Below are 19,417 nucleotides of genomic sequence, written 5' to 3'. Positions count from 1 at the left end.
TGCAAAGTTCACAAGGCTATAGCCTTGTACACTTTTCCAGCAAAATTGGCAAAATTTGCAAAGTTCACAAGGCTATAGCCTTGTACACTTTTCCAGCAAAATCTGCAACGTTCACAAGGCTATAGCCTTGTACCCTTTTCGGCAAAATCTGCAAAGTTCACAAGGCTATAGCCTTGTACCCTTTTTCGGCAAAATCTGCAAAGTACACAAGGCTATAGCCTTGTACCCTTTTCGGCAAAATTTGAAAAGTTCACAAGGCTATAGCCTTGTACACTTATCGGCAAAATCTGCAAAGTTCACAAGGCTATAGCCTTGTACCCTTTTTCGGCAAAATCTGCTAAGTTCACAAGGCTATAGCCTTGTACACTTTTCCAGCAAAATCTGCAAAGTTCACAAGGCTATAGCCTTGTACACTTTTTCGTCAAAATCTGCTAAGTTCACAAGGCTTTGTACACTTTTCCAGCAAAATCTGCAAAGTTCACAAGGCTATAGCCTTGTACACTTTTTCGGCAAAATTGGCAAAATTGGCAAAGTTCACAAGGCTACAGCCTTGTACCCTTTTTCGGCAAAATCTGCTAAGTTCACCAGGCTATAGCCTTGTACACTTTTCCAGCAAAATCTGCAACGTTCACAAGGCTATAGCCTTGTACCCTTTTCGGCAAAATCTGCAAAGTTCACAAGGCTATAGCCTTGTTCCCTTTTTCGGCAAAATCTGCAAAGTTCACAAGGCTATAGCCTTGTACCCTTTTTCGGCAAAATCTGCAAAGTACACAAGGCTATAGCCTTGTACCCTTTTCGGCAAAATTTGAAAAGTTCATAAGGCTATAGCCTTGTACACTTATCGGCAAAATCTGCAAAGTTCACAAGGCTATAGCCTTGTACCCTTTTTCGGCAAAATCTGCTAAGTTCACAAGGCTATAGCCTTGTACACTTTTCCAGCAAAATCTGCAAAGTTCACAAGGCTATAGCCTTGTACCCTTTTTCAGCAAAATCTGCAAAGTTCACAAAAATCTGCCTTGTTCGCTTTTGGGCAAAATTCACAAGGCTAAAATCTGCAACGTTCACAAGGCTATAGCCTTGTACACTTTTTCGTCAAAATCTGCTAAGTTCACAAGGCCTTGTACACTTTTCCAGCAAAATTTGCAAAGTTCACAAGGCTATAGCCTTGTACCCTTTTTCAGCAAAATCTGCAAAGTTCACAAAAATCTGCCTTGTTCGCTTTTGGGCAAAATTCACAAGGCTAAAATCTGCAAAATTTGCAAAGTTCACAAGGCTATAGCCTTGTACACTTTTCCAGCAAAATCAGCAAAGTTCACAAGGCTATAGCCTTGTACCCTTTTTCGGCAAAATCTGCGAAGTACACAAGGCTATAGCCTTGTACCCTTTTCGGCAAAATTTGAAAAGTTCACAAGGCTATAGCCTTGTACACTTATCGGCAAAATCTGCAAAGTTCACAAGGCTATAGCCTTGTACCCTTTTTCGGCAAAATCTGCTAAGTTCACAAGGCTATAGCCTTGTACACTTTTCCAGCAAAATCTGCAAAGTTCACAAGGCTATAGCCTTGTACACTTTTTCGTCAAAATCTGCTAAGTTCACAAGGCTTTGTACACTTTTCCAGCAAAATCTGCAAAGTTCACTTTTTCGGCAAAATTGGCAAAATTGGCAAAGTTCACAAGGCTACAGCCTTGTACCCTTTTTCGGCAAAATCTGCTAAGTTCACCAGGCTATAGCCTTGTACACTTTTCCAGCAAAATCTGCAACGTTCACAAGGCTATAGCCTTGTACCCTTTTCGGCAAAATCTGCAAAGTTCACAAGGCTATAGCCTTGTTCCCTTTTTCGGCAAAATCTGCAAAGTTCACAAGGCAAAGTTCACAAGGCTATAGCCTTGTACCCTTTTTCGGCAAAATCTGCAAAGTACACAAGGCTATAGCCTTGTACCCTTTTCGGCAAAATTTGAAAAGTTCATAAGGCTATAGCCTTGTACACTTATCGGCAAAATCTGCAAAGTTCACAAGGCTATAGCCTTGTACCCTTTTTCGGCAAAATCTGCTAAGTTCACAAGGCTATAGCCTTGTACACTTTTCCAGCAAAATCTGCAAAGTTCACAAGGCTATAGCCTTGTACCCTTTTTCAGCAAAATCTGCAAAGTTCACAAAAATCTGCCTTGTTCGCTTTTGGGCAAAATTCACAAGGCTAAAATCTGCAACGTTCACAAGGCTATAGCCTTGTACACTTTTTCGTCAAAATCTGCTAAGTTCACAAGGCCTTGTACACTTTTCCAGCAAAATTTGCAAAGTTCACAAGGCTATAGCCTTGTACCCTTTTTCAGCAAAATCTGCAAAGTTCACAAAAATCTGCCTTGTTCGCTTTTGGGCAAAATTCACAAGGCTAAAATCTGCAAAATTTGCAAAGTTCACAAGGCTATAGCCTTGTACACTTTTCCAGCAAAATCAGCAAAGTTCACAAGGCTATAGCCTTGTACACTTTTCCAGCAAAATCTGCAACGTTCACAAGGCTATAGCCTTGTACCCTTTTCGGCAAAATCTGCAAAGTTCACAAGGCTATAGCCTTGTATCCTTTTTCGGCAAAATCTGCAAAGTTCACAAGGCTATAGCCTTGTACCCTTTTTCGGCAAAATCTGCAAAGTACACAAGGCTATAGCCTTGTACCCTTTTCGGCAAAATTTGAAAAGTTCACAAGGCTATATAGCCTTGTACACTTATCGGCAAAATCTGCAAAGTTCACAAGGCTATAGCCTTGTACCCTTTTTCGGCAAAATCTGCTAAGTTCACAAGGCTATAGCCTTGTACACTTTTCCAGCAAAATCTGCAAAGTTCACAAGGCTTTGTACACTTTTCCAGCAAAATCTGCAAAGTTCACAAGGCTATAGCCTTGTACACTTTTTCGGCAAAATTGGCAAAATTGGCAAAGTTCACAAGGCTACAGCCTTGTACCCTTTTTCGGCAAAATCTGCTAAGTTCACCAGGCTATAGCCTTGTACACTTTTCCAGCAAAATCTGCAACGTTCACAAGGCTATAGCCTTGTACCCTTTTCGGCAAAATCTGCAAAGTTCACAAGGCTATAGCCTTGTTCCCTTTTCCAGCAAAATCTGCAAAGTTCACAAGGCTATAGCCTTGTACACTTTTTCGTCAAAATCTGCTAAGTTCACAAGGCCTTGTACACTTTTCCAGCAAAATCTGCAAAGTTCACAAGGCTATAGCCTTGTACACTTTTCCAGCAAAATTTGCAAAGTTCACAAAAATCTGTCTTGTACACTTTTTCGGCAAAATTAACAAGGCTATATATAAAGCCTTGTACCCTTTTCCGGCAAAATCTGCAAAGTTCACAAGGCTATAGCCTTGTTCCCTTTTTCGGCAAAATCTGCTAAGTTCACAAGGCTATAGCCTCGTACACTTTTCCAGCAAAATCTGCTGAGTTCACAAGGCTATAGCCTTGTACACTTTTCCAGCAAAATTTGCAAAGTTCACATAGCCTTGTACCCTTTTTCAGCAAAATCTGCAAAGTTCACAAAAATCTGCCTTGTACACTTTTTCGGCAAAATTAATAAGGCTATATATAAAGCCTTGTACCCTTTTTCGGCAAAATCTGCTAAGTTCACAAGGCTATAGCCTTGTACACTTTTTCGGCAAAATCTGCAAAGTTCACAAGGCAAAATTTGAAAAGTTCACAAGGCTATAGCCTTGTACACTTTTCCAGCAAAATCTGCAAAGTTCACAAGGCTATAGCCTTGTACCCTTTTTCAGCAAAATCTGCAAAGTTCACAAAAATCTGCCTTGTTCGCTTTTGGGCAAAATTCACAAGGCTAAAATCTGCAACGTTCACAAGGCTATAGCCTTGTACACTTTTTCGTCAAAATCTGCTAAGTTCACAAGGCCTTGTACACTTTTCCAGCAAAATTTGCAAAGTTCACAAGGCTATAGCCTTGTACCCTTTTTCAGCAAAATCTGCAAAGTTCACAAAAATCTGCCTTGTTCGCTTTTGGGCAAAATTCACAAGGCTAAAATCTGCAACGTTCACAAGGCTATAGCCTTGTACACTTTTTCGGCAAAATTCACAAGGCTATAGCCTCGTACACTTTTCAAGCAAAATTGGCAAAATTTGCAAAGTTCATAAGGCCTTGTACCTTTTTCAAGCAAAATTGGCAAAATTTGCAAAGTTCACAAGGCTATAGCCTTGTACACTTTTCCAGCAAAATCTGCAACGTTCACAAGGCTATAGCCTTGTACACTTTTTCGGCAAAATCTGCTTAATTCACAAGGCTATATATAGCCTTGTACACTTTTCCAGCAAAATCTGCAAAGTTCACAAGGCTATAGCCTTGTACACTTTTCCAGCAAAATCTGCAAAGTTCACAAGGCTATAGCCTTGTACACTTTTCCAGCAAAATCTGCAATGTTCACAAGGCTATAGCCTTGTACACTTTTCCAGCAAAATTGGCAAAATTTGCAAAGTTCACAAGGCTATAGCCTTGTACACTTTTTTCGGCAAAATCTGCTTAGTTCACAAGGCTAATCACCTTGTACCCTTTTTCGGCAAAATCTGCTAAGTTCACCAGGCTATAGCCTTGTACACTTTTCCAGCAAAATCTGCAACGTTCACAAGGCTATAGCCTTGTACCCTTTTCGGCAAAATCTGCAAAGTTCACAAGGCTATAGCCTTGTACCCTTTTCGGCAAAATTTGAAAAGTTCACAAGGCTATAGCCTTGTACACTTATCGGCAAAATCTGCTAAGTTCACAAGGCTATAGCCTTGTACACTTTTCCAGCAAAATCTGCAAAGTTCACAAGGCTATAGCCTTGTACACTTTTCCAGCAAAATCTGCAACGTTCACAAGGCTATAGCCTTGTACACTTTTTCGGCAAAATCTGCTTAATTCACAAGGCTATATATAGCCTTGTACACTTTTCCAGCAAAATCTGCAAAGTTCACAAGGCTATAGCCTTGTACACTTTTCCAGCAAAATTGGCAAAATTTGCAAAGTTCACAAGGCTATAGCCTTGTACACTTTTCCAGCAAAATCAGCAAAGTTCACAAGGCTATAGCCTTGTACACTTTTCCAGCAAAATCTGCAACGTTCACAAGGCTATAGCCTTGTACCCTTTTCGGCAAAATCTGCAAAGTTCACAAGGCTATAGCCTTGTATCCTTTTTCGGCAAAATCTGCAAAGTTCACAAGGCTATAGCCTTGTACCCTTTTTCGGCAAAATCTGCAAAGTACACAAGGCTATAGCCTTGTACCCTTTTCGGCAAAATTTGAAAAGTTCACAAGGCTATAGCCTTGTACACTTATCGGCAAAATCTGCAAAGTTCACAAGGCTATAGCCTTGTACCCTTTTTCGGCAAAATCTGCTAAGTTCACAAGGCTATAGCCTTGTACACTTTTCCAGCAAAATCTGCAAAGTTCACAAGGCTTTGTACACTTTTCCAGCAAAATCTGCAAAGTTCACAAGGCTATAGCCTTGTACACTTTTTCGGCAAAATTGGCAAAATTGGCAAAGTTCACAAGGCTACAGCCTTGTACCCTTTTTCGGCAAAATCTGCTAAGTTCACCAGGCTATAGCCTTGTACACTTTTCCAGCAAAATCTGCAACGTTCACAAGGCTATAGCCTTGTACCCTTTTCGGCAAAATCTGCAAAGTTCACAAGGCTATAGCCTTGTTCCCTTTTCCAGCAAAATCTGCAAAGTTCACAAGGCTATAGCCTTGTACACTTTTTCGTCAAAATCTGCTAAGTTCACAAGGCCTTGTACACTTTTCCAGCAAAATCTGCAAAGTTCACAAGGCTATAGCCTTGTACACTTTTCCAGCAAAATTTGCAAAGTTCACAAAAATCTGTCTTGTACACTTTTTCGGCAAAATTAACAAGGCTATATATAAAGCCTTGTACCCTTTTCCGGCAAAATCTGCAAAGTTCACAAGGCTATAGCCTTGTTCCCTTTTTCGGCAAAATCTGCTAAGTTCACAAGGCTATAGCCTCGTACACTTTTCCAGCAAAATCTGCTGAGTTCACAAGGCTATAGCCTTGTACACTTTTCCAGCAAAATTTGCAAAGTTCACAAGGCTATAGCCTTGTACCCTTTTTCAGCAAAATCTGCAAAGTTCACAAAAATCTGCCTTGTACACTTTTTCGGCAAAATTAACAAGGCTATATATAAAGCCTTGTACCCTTTTTCGGCAAAATCTGCTAAGTTCACAAGGCTATAGCCTTGTACACTTTTTCGGCAAAATCTGCAAAGTTCACAAGGCAAAATTTGAAAAGTTCACAAGGCTATAGCCTCGTACACTTTTCGGCAAAATCTGCAAAGTTCACAAGGCTATAGCCTTGTACCCTTTTTCGGCAAAATCTGCTAAGTTCACAAGGCTATAGCCTTGTACACTTTTCCAGCAAAATCTGCTGAGTTCACAAGGCTATAGCCTTGTACACTTTTCCAGCAAAATTTGCAAAGTTCACAAGGCTATAGCCTTGTACACTTTTTCGGCAAAATTGGCAAAATTCACAAGGCTAGCCTTGTACACTTTTCCAGCAAAATCTGCAAAGTTCACAAGGCTATAGCCTTGTACCCTTTTTTCGGCAAAATCTGCAAAGTACACAAGGCTATAGCCTTGTACCCTTTTCGGCAAAATTTGAAAAGTTCATGAGGCTATAGCCTTGTACACTTTTCCAGCAAAATCTGCTGAGTTCACAAGGCTATAGCCTTGTACACTTTTCCAGCAAAATTTGCAAAGTTCACAAGGCTATAGCCTTGTACACTTTTTCGGCAAAATTGGCAAAATTCACAAGGCTAGCCTTGTACACTTTTCCAGCAAAATCTGCAAAGTTCACAAGGCTATAGCCTTGTACCCTTTTTCGGCAAAATCTGCAAAGTACACAAGGCTATAGCCTTGTACCCTTTTTGGCAAAATTTGAAAAGTTCACAAGGCTATAGCCTCGTACACTTTTCGGCAAAATCTGCAAAGTTCACAAGGCTTATAGCCTTGTACCCTTTTTCGGCAAAATCTGCTAAGTTCACAAGGCTATAGCCTTGTACACTTTTCCAGCAAAATCTGCAAAGTTCACAAGGCTATAGCCTTGTACACTTTTTCGTCAAAATCTGCGAAGTTCACAAGGCCTTGTACACTTTTCCAGCAAAATCTGCAAAGTTCACAAGGCTATAGCCTTGTACACTTTTCCAGCAAAATTTGCAAAGTTCACAAGGCTATAGCCTTGTACCCTTTTTCAGCAAAATCTGCAAAGTTCACAAAAATCTGCCTTGTACACTTTTTCGGCAAAATTAACAAGGCTATATATAAAGCCTTGTACCCTTTTTCGGCAAAATCTGCAAAGTTCACAAGGCTATAGCCTTGTACCCTTTTTCGGCAAAATCTGCTAAGTTCACAAGGCTATAGCCTCGTACACTTTTCCAGCAAAATCTGCTGAGTTCACAAGGCTATAGCCTTGTACACTTTTCCAGCAAAATCTGCAAAGTTCACAAAAATCTGCCTTGTACCCTTTTTCGGCAAAATCTGCTAAGTTCACAAGGCTATATATAGCCTTGTACACTTTTTCGGCAAAATCTGCAAAGTTCACAAGGCTATAGCCTTGTACCCTTTTTCGGCAAAATCTGCTAAGTTCACAAGGCTATAGCCTTGTACACTTTTCAAGCAAAATCTGCAAAATTTGCAAAATTTGCAAAGTTTACAAGGCTATATATATAGCCTTGTTCACTTTTTCGGCAAAATTCACAAGGCTATGGCCTCGTACACTTTTCAAGCAAAATTGGCAAAGTTTGCAAAGTTCACAAGGCTGCCTTGTACACTTTTCCAGCAAAATTTGCAAAGTTCGGAAAAATATGCTAAGTTCACAAGTCCTTGTACACTTTTCCAGCAAAATTGGCGAAATTAGCAAAGTTCACAAGGCTATAGCCTTGTACCCCTTTTCGGCAAACTTTAAAAAGTTAACAAGGTTATAGGCTTGTACACTTTTTCAGCAAAATTAATTTGAAAAGTTCACAAGGCTATAGCCTCGTACACTTTTCAAGCAAAACTGGCAAAATTTGCAAAGTTCACAAGCCTATTATATAGCCTTGTACACTTTTCCAGCAAAAGTTGGAAAATTTGCAAAGTTCACAAGGCTATATATATAGCCTTGTACACTTTTCCAGCAAAATTGGCATGCAGCATCAGAGTCCAGCATTCTCCAGAAGACGATCAGAGCATACTGATCGAAACGTCGAGTTAATCCAACAGTTCTTTCAAAACCACCCCAACTCATTTAAAGATTGTTATTACATGGTGTTACCGCAAACTCTTCTATATCTTATTTCCACCATGCAAAGTTTCAAATCCTACTTAAAATTTGCAAAGTTCACAAGGCCTTGTACCCTTTTTCGGCAAAATTTGCTAAGTTCACAAGGCTATATATAAGCCTTGAACAAGGCCTTGTACACTTTTTCAGAAAAAATTTGAAAAGTTCACAAGGCTTATATAAGTTCACAAGGCCTTGATGTACACATTTCCAGCAAAATTGGCAAAATTAGCAAAGTTCCCAAGGCTTTTGCCTTGTACGCTTTTTCGGCAAAATTTGCTAAGTTCACAAGGCTATAATATGCCTTGTTACTTTTTCAGCAAAATTTGCAAAGTTCACAAGGCAAAATTTGCTATAGCCTTGAACACTTTTCCAGCAAAATTGGCAACATTTGCAAAGTTCACAATATATGTACACTTTTTTGGCAAAATTTGAAAAGTTCACAAGGCCTTGTACACTTTTCGGCAAAATTTAAAACGTTCACAAGGCTATAGCTTTGTACACTTTTTTGGCAAAGTTTGCTTAGTTTCACTTTTCGGCAAAATTGGCAAAGATCACAAGGCTATAATAGCCTTGTACACTTTTTTTGGCAAAACCTGCTAAGTTAACAAGGCCTTGTACACTTTTTTAAGCAAACCTTGAAAAGTTCACAAGGCTATATATAGCCTTGTACACTTTTTCGGCAAAATTTGTAAAGTTCACAAGGCTATATATAGCCTTGTACACTTTTGCAGTAAAATTTGCTGAGTTCATAGCCTTGTATAACACTTGTTCGGCAAAATTTGAGAAGGTCACAAGGCAAGCCATATGAACTTTTCGCTTAATAAGTGTTCAAGGCCTTGTAAACTTTTTGCTCAAAAAAGTGTACAAGGCTATAAAAAAGCCTTGTGAACTGTTTGCTCGAAAAATGGTACAAGGTTATAGCCTCATCAACTTTTCGCTCAACAACCCCTTGTAATATTGGCCAAAATGACACGAAACATCAAAAAGAGTAAACAGCAAGGCTTACCCCCTTTAAGTGTTGACCAACAAAATATGAAACATCTGCGGGATGAGCAGGCTTACCCCTTGTAGTTGAGGCCAAACTGACATAAAACATCAAAAGAAATGAGCAGCAAGGCTTACCCCTTGTAATTTTTTTTCAAAATGACATGAAACATCAAAAGGAATGAACAGCAAGGCTCACCCTTTTGAGTACTTTTTACTGGCTTGTGGTATCCACTATTTTGGGCTTAATACAAGGAGATAGGAGGGGTATCTTGAGGAGCAGCGCATGGAAGAACGTGTTTATGGTGGCGCTGGAAGAGGGACACCGAAATCCAGATGGACTGACAAAATTAAGCACTGAAAAGACATACCATGCATGAGCTAACGACATACAGCTCTTGACAGCAAAGCTTGGCGAGAGTTCGTTTCTTTGACCACCATGGAACAACGGACTTATGGTCTTATGGATTTAATTAAGTTGTAACACCAACGTTTCTCTTCGTATTAAACACATCTCTTTGAGTCCATGAGTGGATGGGGGAAACTTTCGCAGCGAGACCCACTGTTTTTCAATCAGATTGGCAAACATTGAATTACTGTATGGTGCATGAAGATCATTGGCTCATGTACCCTGCACTAGCCGCATTAAATGAAGACTTCAATTTATACTTGATCAAATACTTGGGATACACCTGTGCTTTTTCAAAGACAACAGATCAGGGTTACTCATCTTATCGACGCAGGAGTCATACAGCTCCCCATGTGGATCTTTCGAGTCTTTAGGCCGAGGTCTTACGTCAGAGGAGATTCCTTTGATTGTGTCTCCTATTAGAACCTGAGCCACAAAGAAAAAGACAAGGCTGTTTACTCCCCAGGGAGCTGAGGTTTAAGAAATGATTTAAGGCCCAGTGACCAGGGGTAATAATGTTGGAGCGCCATAAGCGTCACTACATGACGGAGTGATGTTATATATAAGAAGCCACTATTATTATTATTTGAGTTATTATTATTATCATTATAAAACACCCACCTGCTTTGAGTAAAAGTTCCATCGTTGTCTTTCAACCAGCCAGTACCAAATCCACTCGATGCAAAACGCTTTTTCCCTGTTACTCTTTGGGACGCTTGACACTGTCCCCAGTCTCCGGACATCAACCTGCTATCCGGAATCCATAATACCGGTCATGGGGCTGACATAAAATTGGATGGTCATATCAGAATGGAAGTTTCTGTCATTGCTGAAGATGATACAAATTTTCACAAATAATGACTAAAAAAAAACCCAGATCAAATCCAAACCAAAGCTTCAGCCTTTAGATGGGCAAATACAAAAGTGCTCAGTAAGTCCCACTTGTACCATAAATGCATATTTAAAAAAAAAACCAGGATACACCTATTTTCAATCAGAAGAAACTTTAAATAAATAGTGAACTTGCGGGTACAACCATGTGAGTGTTGGCTCTGGAAAGAGCCGGTTTGGTCTTGACGTTCCGAACAGTTTACTATGCTCGTCTTCAGGAGAATAAAGACGAGCAGAGTGTACTGTTTGAAACTTCGAGACCAAACCGGCTCTTTTTGGAGCCAACACTCACACTAAGAGATGGTTGTACCCGCAAGTTCACTTACTATTTATTTATACTTTCTTCTTATTTCTCCACACCATGCAAAGCTTCAAACAGTACTTATCTTCAATCAATTGAAGGCTGCACTCAACAAGGAAGGAAGGAAGGAAGGAAGGCATTTTTGGGACACAATGATATGTCTTTAACCTCTACTTAAAAATAAACTGCGCCAATAAAGTATCTAAACACTTACAAATAGTCAGATTTATCGGAACCTGAATTAGTATGCCAAAGAATAATTATTCATTTCTATTCACCGTTAATTTCTGCACATTTTGACACATCTTGTGTTGCGCTACGATGTTGTTTAGTGGATTTATGGACACTTGAGTGGCTTAAGGTCGAATTTCAAAAGTTGCAAAAGCCCCTATTCACCCCAATTCCAGAAGGGAACTCACATAAGCATCACACTCAGACAAAATCAAGACAAAAGACACAAACTCGTTTCGTTTACTTGACCATGAAATTTATGGCCGTATCTTTAACTCTAAAACTGCTGATATCCTGTCCTCAATACTTGGTGTGTCCTCCATCACTGTTAACGGCAAGGAGTCGTCTTCTCATACTCCAAACGAGACATCTGATCTGTCCCTGGTCAATCCCCTGCCATTTCCTGATCAGGATGCGTCGCAATCCCTCGAGAGTGGTGTCAGGCTTGATGGACTTGTTCACTTTCTTCTGCTGCAGAAGCCACACTCGGGCGGCCACTCCTTGGCAGGTTGTCCACATTTCCCTGAGCTTGGTAGCCATTCCACCATTTTACTGACCGTCGCTGGTGACGTTCCAACTTGATGAGCTGCAGCTCGAATCGACATACCGGCTTCTATCAAACCAACGATCCGTCCTCTTTCCTGTTTGGTCAGTTGAGCCATCTTTCCTGTTATCTTGAAACACCTTTCCCTGTCTTACCATAATCAGGGATTCTGGCTCTTAACCCATTTTGTTGTATGCCTCCCATCTTTGACCCCTTTGCTTGGTTACTGACAATTATTGCTGATGTTCATCGCAACCGATTTATCCAAAACGCGACAAACAAATCATTTATAAAGGGCGGGCAAAAGAAACGCTGATCTTACTCGTCACAATACAACGATTTAGCTTGAATAGGGGCTTTTGCAACTTTTGAAATTCGACCTTAAGCCACTCAAGTGCCCAGAAATCCACCAAACAACATCGTAGCGCAACACAAGATGTGTCAAAATGTGCAGAAATTAACGGTGAATAGAAATGAATAATTATTTTTTGGCATACTATTTCAGGTTCCGATATATCTGACCATTTGTAAGTGTTTAGATACTTTATTGGCGCAGTTTATAAAAGAATATAATAAAGCACAAGACAGAGCAATTATGACAAGAAGCATTGAGGCAGTTACGAGCAGGGGCATGAGGACACTTATGACCAGGGGCATGTGGGCAAATCTAATCAGGAGCATGGAGGCACTTTTGACCAGGGGCATAGAGGCAATTAAGATCAGGCATTGAGGCATGTTCTAATGACCAGGGGTATGGAGGCAATTATGACCAGGGACATAAAGGCAGTTATTACCAGGGACATGGGGGCACTTATGATCAGGGCGTGGATGCACTTTTGACCAGGGACACTGAGGCACTTATGACCAGGGACATAGAGGTAGTTATGACGGGGCATTGAGGCATGTTAGAATGATCAGGGGTGTGGAGGCAATTATGACCAGTGGAGGCAATTATGACCTGGGGCATGGAGGCAAATATGCCCAGGGGTATGGGGGCACTTATGCCCAGGGGTATTGAGGCACTTATGACCAGTTTTTATAGAGGCAATTTAGAAACAGTCATTGAGGCATGTTCTAATGACCAGGGGTATGGAGGCAATTATGACCAGTGGAGGCAATTATGACCTCAGGCATGGCGGCAGTTATGACCAGGGGCATGGATGAACTGATAACCAATGACATGGAGTCACTTATGACCAGGGGCATGGATGCACTTGTGATTAGGGGCAAGGCTGCACTATGACCAGTGCCAATATGGCAAGAGGAATGGAGGCAATTATGCCATGGGGTATTGGGGCACTTATGGTCAGGGGCATGATGCACTTATGACCAGGAAAATGGAGGCAATAACAACCAGAGGCAAGGAGACACTTGTGATCACGGGCATGGAAGCATGTCTGACATGGGCAGGGAGGCACTTATGACCAGGGGCATGGGGCGCCACAATTATGACTAAGGGACTGGAAGCAATTAGGGGTGAATCAAGGAAATTATTACAATGAACATGTGGGAACTTATAACCAGAGGCATGGAGGCAATTCTGACCAGGGTATTGAGACAAGTTCTAATGACCAGGGGGTGTGGAAGCAGATATTATCAGGGCATCGAGGCAATTATGACCAGGGGCATTGATACACTTAGGACCAGGGGCATTGATACACTTATGATCAGTGGAGGCCATTATGACATGGGGCATGGTGGCAGTTATGACCAGGGGCATATGGAGGTAGTTGTGACCAGGGACAAGGATGCACTTATGACCAGGGACATGAAGGCAATTATGACAAGGGTCTCGGCGGCACTGATGACCTGGGGCATGCTGGCAAATCTGACCAGGGGCATGGAGGATGGCACCTATGGTCATGGCAATGGAGGCAATTATGACCAGGGACAAGGATGCACTTATGACCAGGCACATGAACGCAATTATGACGAGGGTCTCGAAGGCACTGATGACCTTGGGCATGCAGGCAAATCTGACCAGGGGCATGGAGGCTGGCACTTATGACCAGGGCAATGGAGGCTATTATGACTAGGGGCCTAGAGGTATAATCGAACAGGGGCATAGGGGCATGTAGGCACTTATGACCAGGGGCATGGAAACACTTATGACAAGTGGATGCAATTATGAATAGGGGCATTCATAGAGCCCATTATGACCAGGGGTATAGAGACAATTATGACCCGCGGAGGCATGACCAGTCGATCAAGGTGCATGTATGACCTGGGGCATGAATGGAATTATGATCGGGGGCATAGAGGCAATGATGTCCCGGACATGTAGGCAATTACACAAGGGGCATGGAGGCTATTATTAGCGGGCCATTAAGGCAATTATGACAGAGGAAAGGAGGCAACTATGACCAGGGGCATAGAGGCAATTATGACCGAGGAATTTAGGCAATTACAACCAGGGGCATGGATACACTTATGACTAGTGGAAGCAGTTATGACATGGGGCATGGAGGCATGACCCGTGACATGAAGGCAATAATTACCAGGGGCATGGAGGCCGGCACTTATGACCAGGGCAATGGAGGCGTTAATGAACAGATGCAGGGGGCTTGTAGGCACTTATGACCAGGGGCATGGAAGCACTTATGACAAGTGGAGGCAATTATGAATGACATAGAGGCAAATATGACCAAGTAAAGGGCATGGAGACAGTTATGACCAGTGGATGCAAGTATGATCAGCAGGGTCATAGAGGCATTTATGCCCACGGACATACGCCAGGGGCATGGAGGCAATAATGAGCGGACCATTAAGGCAATTATGACTAAGGATAAGGAATGGAGGCAACAATGATCAGGGGGCATGGGGGCATGGGGGCATATATGATCATGGGCAAGGAGTCATTTATTGGCTCTTTGAACTATCATGGCTGCAATATCATACCTGTTTTGGGTATTCCCTCTACTTCTTGGTTCCGTCCTTCCAATACCACATCCAAATGAGTGCTGTATTCCTTCCTCCAGCCTCCTGCCCGAGTAGAGGAGAGGGTCGAAAGACGACGCGCATCAAAAACCTGGTTGAATCCATCGTGGTTTGTGAAGGAGTGTTTACCAAACGTTATGGTAACGTGATGCATGACGACCATCATGGTTTTCTTACTGATGAGAAAAGCACAGACACAAAATATGTTACTTTACAATTGTCCATTTTACAATTATTGTTAATATCTGTATATTTTTGTAATGCGCATCTGTACATATTTTTTTATGAAACTTGTGCATAATAAAATGAATACACTTTTTATTATTATTATCAAATTCTTATAACTGTTACATTGTCATATGACAAATACTGCCTCAAAAAAAAAAAAAATAAAAAAAATCACTGTTAGTTTCTCAAAAAACCCTAAGAAACCTGTTAACAAGTAAGTCTTCTTGTAATAAACCAGAAGCATCAAGGTACCCCCCTAATAGGCACTCTGCAATAATAAGTGTTTTGCAATAATAAGTGTTCCAGCTTCTTCAATGTGAACTTCCAAACCTTTCAAAGTACACAGGACCTATAATACGCCCCAATTCCAAGTGAAGGACAAAGTGATTAAAGTACCACTTGCTTTAAAAGGAAACAAGGTTTGGACATCGAAGCCGGGATTCCAACCCACTCTCTGTTGATAACAAAAGAAAATATATATGATTATCTACTAGACTGCTCTGCCATGACATTTACTCCAACGTGAAAAAAAATAATAAAAAAAATGTTGATGTTTGGGACTCAGTTAATGGTCAAGTTCAGAAGGAAACCCTGGTTTTGATACAGACTCAATTAGTCTTAATATACATTTACAACTAAATTTAGTTTTTATGTGTTGACTTTTTTGCCGCTAAATCTTCAGTTCATGCCAGTCTTAAATCAAAATGTTGTTCATTTATTATAATATCAAAGTGAGGCTTAAATAGCGCACGCATCTACCAACAAGGTACTCAAGCTTAAAGTATATTTATACAGAAAGATTGATTGATTAGGCCTAGATTGGTTATTGATTGTTAGGCCTAGGCCTATATGAATTCTGAGACCCAAATGTAGCATTTACAAGGCACTACGGAGCATTCAATTTTAAGTGCACTGGGTTCTTTTACATGGGTTACACAGCGCATCGGAAAATTGGACTGTTATTATTTCAAACTCACAAAGTCATCAGTAGGTTGTACAAAGTTGATAAACAGGTTCCGAACACAAATTACCAAGTGATAAAAACTTTCAACAAAGCTGAGCAATGTGTGCTATGAACATTAATTATATAAACCAATCCCCAAGGGGCCGTATAGCAGTCAAATTTGATTATTTTTTTTCAAGAATCAAGTTATAATAATATTGATTATTAAACCAAAAATATAATCATTAGAATTTGTAAAGACACCATTTGATTAAATTTTCACAGAGTGGTTGTTTGCTTTAGTTTTTATACATAGGAAACTCTCCCCCAAAAATCAATGATGGATATAGTAACATATCCCTTGCAATGTAAGGGAAAGAAGAAACAAATGGGATTTTAGCCGCGACAGCAAAGTAGTAAATATCCTACCGAACGAGGATGGCCCCAGTGTACTCTTTATTGTTGACATCACAGAAGAGTTTTTTAAGATGACTGTTGGCCTGCTTGGATAGGTTCAGCCAAGACTTACTCTTCGTCCTAGCTTCTAGAACCTGCCACTGAAATGGTTGCAAACAATGTACCTGGGTCCCATGTTCCTCTGATGTGAATGGCATTTTTCTCTAAAAGTAGAAACAGAAAACCTCTAGCCTGGATGAAGGTGCCACCATCAGCTCCTGATCAGCTGATGAAGAACTTGTTGGACTTGAGGCTTCTCCTGAAGCTGAGGATCTTTCATCTGTAATTTGAGTTACCTTTACCTCTTGGGTAAGCTTTGGAAGTTCTCTTCGTGAACCATTCTTCCTTGACCGCCTCCTGTTTCGTGTGTTTCGTGGTCTCTTTGCCTCCGCCATTTTTATCGGTGCTGGAGAAGATCAAGCACAAAACTTGTGAAAGAATTGTAAAAAATATTGATATACATGTATGCTGAAAAAATGAACTATATTTTGATCTTCTTTTAGTGCACAGAGTTCTATTGTAAGGAGTCAATGTTATTAAACCAGTTTTTACAAAGCAAACAGTAAAACAAAAGTATCAAACACAACAAGAAATCCGAGAGGAAAAAAAGCCAACAGAACAGATAAAATACTTGTAAAGATGTACTGCGTGTGACTGTGTGTTTGTATTGTCTTACGTCCGATGACATTATTATTAATAAAAGGGACAATTCGTTTTCAGGTGTCCTAACTAGTCATTCGTGTACAAAACCAAGGGGAATTGCCTCAATACAGGAACAACAGAAAGTACAATCTGGTGTGCTGTAGCAGTGTGTGTTAGTTCGTGTGACATGCCCTCGACTCCTTCAAACTAAACAGACTACTCTTTAAAATAAACTTACCCTCCTATCCCCACAACAAGTCCTGGAACTTCAATGAAAAAACAAGGTTTATTCCGCTGTACATGGTTTTCATTCACCCGATAATAATAAACGCACTCTTCTCAAATAAATTACTCTTTAAAGTCGGCAGATAAATTGACTCACCAATTAAAAGTGTTGTCTACGTGAACGTGATTCCGTTGCTCCATCAAGTAGACTGTAGACTACAGTGTAGTATCCGCGAGCCTCGAAGTGTGACAACATGCATGACATGTTCAGGCTACACATCGCGGGAATTCCCCTTCCTAAAAGCATGCTGACAGCAGAGGGCGGTATTGCCATCGTCTTTCTCATCCAGGGCGAAGTTTTTGTTGTACAAGCTTGCCATCTCAGCGACTCAGTCTCGTGTGTTGTTTAAGTTCTATGCATGACGACGATAGCCTCATACATAGAGCGAGTTGGTCTAAACAAAGACGTTTACATTCATATTATGGTTAAATCCACTGGACACTATTGGTAATTGTCAAAGACAAGTCTTCTCACTTGGTGGGTCTCAACATTATGCATAAAATAACAAACCTGTGAAATTTAATTTGAGCTCAATTGGTCGTGTCGAAGTTGCGAGATAATAAAGAAAAAAACACCTGTGTTACACAAAGTTGTGTACTTTCAGATGTTGATTTCGAGACCTCAAATTCTAAATAGGTCTCAAAATCAAATTCGTGGAAAATTACTTCTTTCTCGAAAACTACGTTTCTCACAATGTTTTATTATATCAACAGCTTTCCATTACTTGCATCCAAGTAAGTTTTTATGAAAAAAAAATATATTGAGTAATTACCAATAGTGTCCTCTGCCTTTAAAAAGATGTTTTTAAAAGAATACTGTGATCCACACAAAAATGCCTCGAAATTGGACGGTTTCCCGACGTCGTGATTCAACACGGCACACCATTTGTGGGGGTAAAAATATTGACTCCATGGCCACCACCGTCAGTTCGCATAATATAATTTTTTGGCATGACATAGATTAAAGGCAGTGTACACTATTGGTAATTACTCAAAATAATTATCATCATAAAATCTTTCTTGATTACCAGTAATGGGGAGAGGTTGATAGTATAAAACATTGTGAGAAACGGCTCCCTCTGAAGTGACGTAGTTTTCGAGAAAGAAGCAATTTTCCACAAATTTGATTTCGAGACCTCAAGTTTAGAATTTGAGGTTTCGAAATCAAGCATCAGAAAGCACACAACTTAGTATGACGAGGGTGTTTTTTCTTTCATTATTATCTCGCAACTTCGACGACCGATTGAGCTAAAATTTTCACACAGGTTTGTTATTTTATGCATATGTTGAGGTACACCAACTGTGAAGACTAGTCTTTGACAATTACCAATAGTGTCCACTGTCTTTAAAACAAAATGAATAAAACGCTCACTAGCGATAAACTCTAAAGGGGAAATTAGTTTTATATGTAATTCTCATCAATTTTATTCAAATGACATTTAAGACAGAAATATTTCAAGGGATGTTTTCTACAATGTACTATACCATAATTATCTAATAGACTGTGTACGACTTATGTAAATTTGTGATCTTAGACGTATTATTTTCTTACCACTTCTGTAATGTTCCTTTAGGTGAAGTTCGAAACTTTAGCAAGGAGATTATGATGCAGTACACACCTTGCTTGTATTGCAGTGACATTATTGTATGCCTAGTTAGCATGGGGCATAAACGGTGTGTTGGTAATCACAGCAAAGTAACTTCCTTTTTTCTAGATCTTGTGAAAAATAGATGTCAACGATCAAGAATTCTAAAATCAAATTTAAGTTTTATTTGGCAAGTGCTGCCGTTTAATATTATAACGGCATCTATATACCTACTTAGTGAGTGACAATACAACTAATTATAAAAGCTACGGTGAGCTGTTGATATTGTACACTCCTGTAGAAACAACCGCTTTTGAAGTGATCCATATTAAAGAAAGGATTTTTCACAAAAGTTTATAAATTTTATAGGAAAGCCTTCGGGCATCAGGCCGTTCTCATGCATCTGAAAGTACACACTTTATCGAACAAGCCACAGCCGCAAGTGCCATCCCTAGCCTAACAATGTCCCCCAGTTACAAGTCCATCGCCTTTCGAGACGGATGTAGGCCTACCACTGCTACTATCGAACAAAATAAGATGACAAATAAGCATAAAATAACCTATGGTTTTTGGAACCGTTCGAGTGTTTTAACACTAGACCTACGGTATATACAATAAAACTTACAAGTGGTCGCGTTTTTCAGGAGATATCACGCTGAAAAATAATCCTTG

The 19,417-nt window shown here is 40.3% G+C and overlaps 1 long non-coding RNA gene across 1 annotated transcript; it reads right to left on the bottom strand.

Moving 5' to 3' along the window:
* Window positions 1-9,044: 9,044 nt before the first annotated feature.
* On the bottom strand, window positions 9,045-14,756 carry LOC139945252 (uncharacterized). Its single transcript, XR_011787064.1, has 3 exons — window positions 14,567-14,756; window positions 10,323-10,530; window positions 9,045-10,127 (listed from the first exon to the last, which is right to left on the bottom strand). It is a non-coding gene; the product is annotated as an uncharacterized lncRNA (long non-coding RNA).
* Between the last annotated feature and the right edge of the window lie 4,661 nt (window positions 14,757-19,417).

Source organism: Asterias amurensis, chromosome 12 (assembly GCF_032118995.1).
Source record: "Asterias amurensis chromosome 12, ASM3211899v1".
NCBI classification, from domain to species: Eukaryota; Metazoa; Echinodermata; class Asteroidea; order Forcipulatida; family Asteriidae; genus Asterias; species Asterias amurensis.
Note: the sequence above shows the minus strand (reverse complement) of the source record. Positions and strands in the feature narration are given on the sequence as shown.